The sequence below is a fragment of the Pinus tabuliformis genome, chromosome 2_2 (assembly GCF_031772625.1).
Source record: "Pinus tabuliformis cultivar Carrire ecotype Pingquan chromosome 2_2, CPIR1, whole genome shotgun sequence".
NCBI lineage: Eukaryota > Viridiplantae > Streptophyta > Pinopsida > Pinales > Pinaceae > Pinus > Pinus tabuliformis.
The window spans coordinates 1,262,837,449-1,262,842,631 of record NC_142300.1 but is presented as its reverse complement, the minus strand read 5'-3'; the positions used below and the strand labels follow the sequence as shown (position 1 = coordinate 1,262,842,631).

The 5,183-nt window shown below is 34.1% G+C and overlaps 1 pseudogene; it reads left to right on the top strand.

Moving 5' to 3' along the window:
• Window positions 1-1,960: 1,960 nt before the first annotated feature.
• Window positions 1,961-2,576, top strand: LOC149198082 (uncharacterized; annotated as a pseudogene).
• Window positions 2,577-5,183: the final 2,607 nt, after the last annotated feature.

Below are 5,183 nucleotides of genomic sequence, written 5' to 3'. Positions count from 1 at the left end.
CCTTATGCTTCAGCAGTTGACAGTTTGATGTATGCCATGGTATGCACACGACCAAACATTGCATATTCAGTGGGAGTAGTGAGTAGGTTCCTTGCCAATCCAAGAAAACAACATTGGCAAGCAGTAAAATGGATTTTGAGGTATCTCAAGGGTACTAGTCATTATTGTTTATGTTTTGGTCATGATGAGACTGTGCTTGAAGGATTTACAGATGCGGATATGGCTGAATATATGGCTACTAGAAATGCCACTACAAGTTATTTGTATACATTTGCAAGTGTAGCAGTATCTTGGGTGTCAAGGCTACAAAGAATAGTAGCCCTCTCTACAACAGAACAAGAGTACATAGCTGCGACAGAAGCTTGTAAAGAGATGTTGTGGATGCAGCGATTCCTAGGAGAAATAGGAATAAAGTAGGACAAGTATGTGTTATATTGTGATAGTCAGAGTGCCATTCACTTGGCGAAAAACCTAGCATTTCATTCAAAAACCAACACATTGACTTAAGGTACCATTGGATCCGGCATGTGTTGGAGGAAGAACAATTATCCTTAGAAAAGATCCATACAGATAGAAACCCTGCTGATATGCTCACTAAAATTCTACCATAAAATAAACTTGAGTTATGTAGAGGCATGGTAAGACTCGGTGGGACTTGATGACTTTTATTTGGCTTCAAGTGGGAGAATGTTAACTGTGAAGCCAAATTCATGTTAAGTGTGAAGCCAAATTCACACAGAATTCTAGATCCTTCTAGATCAGAGCTTTCTAGATCTCCACACTGCCATTAGTTTCTAAATCTTAACACCGCCATTAGTTTCTAGATCATTCCAGATCTCCATCTGAATCACATACAAGATTCTAGATCCTTCTTCTGCCTCTATAAATTTGTAATTTCTCTGGCCAAAGCAAGGCAAGTAAGCCAAGGCCCAACCCTGTTATGTAATGCAAAGTGATCTCTGTTCTCCAGTGATTGCTTTATCTATTCCGCTGTTTCTGACTAAGTAATCTTGTTGTTTCTCCATTTGTCTGTCTCTGAAAGTATTCTTTGCTATTGCCGTCTAAGTCTCTAAGTATGAATCCACTCTGAATTATGTATACTCTGATCTAAGCCCATCGATTCGAGATTTGAACCTGCATGCGCGCACATCGAATCGGGGGGGGTGCGCTTGAGGGGCTTCTGAGTCCGCCATTCTCTTGGCCATCAGTTGAACACCGCGCCTCTCAATTTGCTTTGGCGCTAGAAGCCTCAATTTGCTCCAGTGCTTGAAGCGGGCTGCATCTCTCAACTTGTTCCGACGCTTGAAGCTCACAATTTGCCAATTGGACGAACCAGCAGAGGACGTGTTGATTAGATTTATGAACTTTCAAACGGCAATCTGCCCTCCTCACACAATCTCATTACACCTAATCTTTTAATTTAGAAACATCTCACCCATACACCTAATTTTAAAACAATTCCTTGTTAGGGACGCCCATAGAAAGCGCCTCAGATGCACTTTCCTATGGACAATGACAGTCAAGTTGCAAGGCTGTAAACTAAAAAACCGCGTGGGCTATGGCCCTCACGTTACAGCAATTGTGATTCAGTTATAAACAAGCTGTTGCTTATGTAACTCACTTAAAAAAAAAAAACCATAAAAAAGACAGAAGAAAACGTCCCTTTCTTCACTACACGCACTGCAACTCTTCCGAAAAAACTGAATCTTGTGCAAGACGACTGAGTCATCGTACGCGTAAAAACCGCGTGAAAGTTTGAAACTTCACGTTATAAATGCCGAATCTCCCACGTCTGAGACAATGGGTACGCTGTATAATCGCCACTCTTTCAGTGTTATTATTTTAAAACGCCACGCACGATAGCAAATGCAGCCAGCCAGCCCGCGTGCACATTTCATTCAGATTCCCAACTGCTATTTATTCGTGGCTCTCCCTAATCCCTGAATTCACCATTTCTGTGAACGTTGAGAACAGAAGTAGACCGCCTGTCAAACTTCTGTTCCAACGGATCAGATCAAGCAAAGATGTTGAACATAAAGGATCGCCATCTTTGGAGAAGGCCATTTTGCAGTGCGGCAAGACTGGTGATTATGATGATCAGAAGGGGATTTGCAGCAAAACGATTGCCAAAAATGATGACGAGAATTCATGATCTGCAGAGGGCACTCTCCAAGACATTGGAAACCACAACAGCGGCTTATGATCGCGTGCTGTTAAGCTTTGATGATCGTTGCGAGCTAGAGTTCTCTTGCAGCAGCACTCCCTTGAAGCGTAACGAGAAGAGATCATAGGAAGACCATCTGCATTTTCTTCTCGTCAGAGCTTTGCCCTGCCTTTGTCCCACTGCCCATGAAGACCATAATGGGACCAACAATGTTTTTAGTATTAATGAACAACAACAACAACAGCGTCTCAGTGTTGATGAGTCTCCCAAATCCCCCATGGATGATCTCTGCAGAACTCCACAAGTAGATCGACGAGCAGAAGAATTTATTACAGCGTTTTATGAGCAGATGCGACTTCAGCGTCAAGATTCTTATCAACGGTGCGAGGAAATGTTGGCAAGGGCCACCTAGTCCAATTATTTTAACACACTGTTGCTCAATTTATTCATTTATTGATTCATGGATGGAAAGCCTGGTCCACTCTGCAATTTTTGCAACAGTAGCCTATGGCTTTCTTTCTTCTTGTGAGATGTTACATTGAGTTTACTTCCACTTTATTCTGCAACTTAAGGAATCTCCTTGAGAATTTTATGATCTGATTTCCCTGTGATTTTGGTTTTGTCGATTCACATGCTAGCTGTTAATTTGTTTCAATTGAATTGGATATCTGAATAAACTTCCTTCATGAGATTTTAAAACTTGAGGTTTAGTTGGCATGTTGAGGGCTAACAAATTCCTATTATGTTGGTAAGTATTTTTTGCGGGGTGGGGCTAACTCTTTCCCCGTGGCAATGCAGAATAAGGATTTACAAACACGGATAATTGAGTTTAGTTAAAATATAACAGGTGTTTTCCTAAATGTTTTTATTATGGAAATAGTTGTATGGAAATGTATCAAAGTAATTTTAGTTTTATTTTTATTTACAATGTTATTATCTAAAATAAATTTAGGTGGTTATAAAATTATGAATTATAAGTTTGAGTTATAAAGATGGTCAGGGTTTTCAAAGTATTGAATGGTAATAAAAAAAAATATTTTAAACAACAAAAATTAAGATTAGGTAAAAAACTATTTTAAACAACAAAAGTTAAGATTTAGTTTAATTTTTTCTTTTTGGATTTTGGCCAAAATTCCTAAACAACATTAAGTTAGCCAAGGCCTCAACAAATATTTATATATGTTTATTTGTTTCACTAGGTTTATAGGCATGTCTATTTGAATACTTTTTTTTTAAATTTTAGTTAATTATAAAAAATTATTAGGTGGATGTTAAGATTTAACCTCCACAAAATATAATATTAGTCATAGATTAATGGTTGTGATTTATTTCAAAAATAGTTTTGATTTTTCTAACCATAAACATATGGTATTAGTAAGCTATGACATTGGCTAATCTTATTATAACAAAGCCTATCTACAATTTAAAAATCACAATAATAAAGTGAAGTGAATCTTTGACATGAAAAAATTTACAAATATATAACTCATATATTATTATTTACTATTATTAATAGGAGACTATAGACTTCCTAAGCTAGCTTTAAATTCCAGCCAAAACCACCTAAGACTCAAACAAGGTTGGTATGAGGTTGGTATAAAGACACCAAGGGCCTGGTTAAACCATTGCATTGGAAAACATTAATAACATTAAAAATATTGTTACTTCTAAGTTCAAAGAAAAAATGTGGTATGAGAAAGATTTAGCAGCTAAAAGAAAATTAAGATATTATAAGGAGGTCATCAACCCCACCACCCTAGAGATCAAAAGCATCTCCATGTTTTAACTAGCTCAAAGAAGAAAATTAATATAGCCAAGATTAGAACGAACTTTCATGAGCTCCATAGTGAAACGGGTCGTTGTGTAGTTCCTAAAACACCATGGATGGAAAGGTTCTACCATTTCTGTGAGAATACGAACATCGAGGATGAAAATCACTTCCTCTTAGAGTGCCCTGAGTACAACCACATTAGATCTCAGTTTCAAAATCTTTGTTGCAATAGTGACCTTCCTAGCCTTTTAAGTTGTCAAAATTACAGTGAGCTGGGGAGACTTCTCTCCAAGCTTTTTGAGCATAGGAATAAAATCTTAAATCAAACTAAATAATTCGTTTCTTTAGGTCTGATAGACCAAAGTTTGGTCTCAGTCGACATTAACCATCATCATCATCAATAATAATAATTTAAAACAAAATTATAATTTAGTTTTTATAATTCTTTTAAATCTTGACAATGCAAAAATATTATATGATAAATGTTTAAAGTTTATAAATATTTACTCATAAGTAAATTTATGTAATTATGTTAATATATATTTAAATGTTATATTAAATAATACTTATAGATAATTTATGTATGTGTTAATTAATTTTTCTTTTACACCTCACTCAAATTTAATTTACTTATTAATCTAAATAATGTAATTATTAATTTGAAAAATAATTAATATTTATTTAAATATTTATTTCATTTATTAATATAATTAATCTAAGTTAATTTATAATTTGGAAAAAAATGGTAATCATTTTCTTTAAAAGAAATGATTTAAATTTTTTATTTCCTTTATATATTTTAACATTTTAAATTTATTTATTATGATTTTTTTATTTAACCAAAATCATATTACTTTCCTTTAAATTAAGATTCTATTTGCTTTATGTATTTTTATATTAAAAAGAAATAACTTTTTTTTTTTTTAAATTAATATTAATCTCATTGTAAAATTTATTGATAAAATTAAAATCATGAATTATATATAAAAAGATCATTTGTGATGCTTTCATTTATGATAATAATTTTTTAGAGAAAGTATTTTCATATAAATATTGGTATCTTGTTCAGTCTCAAACTAAATCTGTTGATATGATGTTTATTTCTACACTTTGTTCATGTTTCAAAACATCTTATAATTTAAAAAGAGAAGATTCATCAAAAATCATATCTCTATTGATGGCAATTTTGTGGGAAGTGGAATCCCACAACCTATATTCCTTTAGTAACATTCTCATAACCAACAAAGA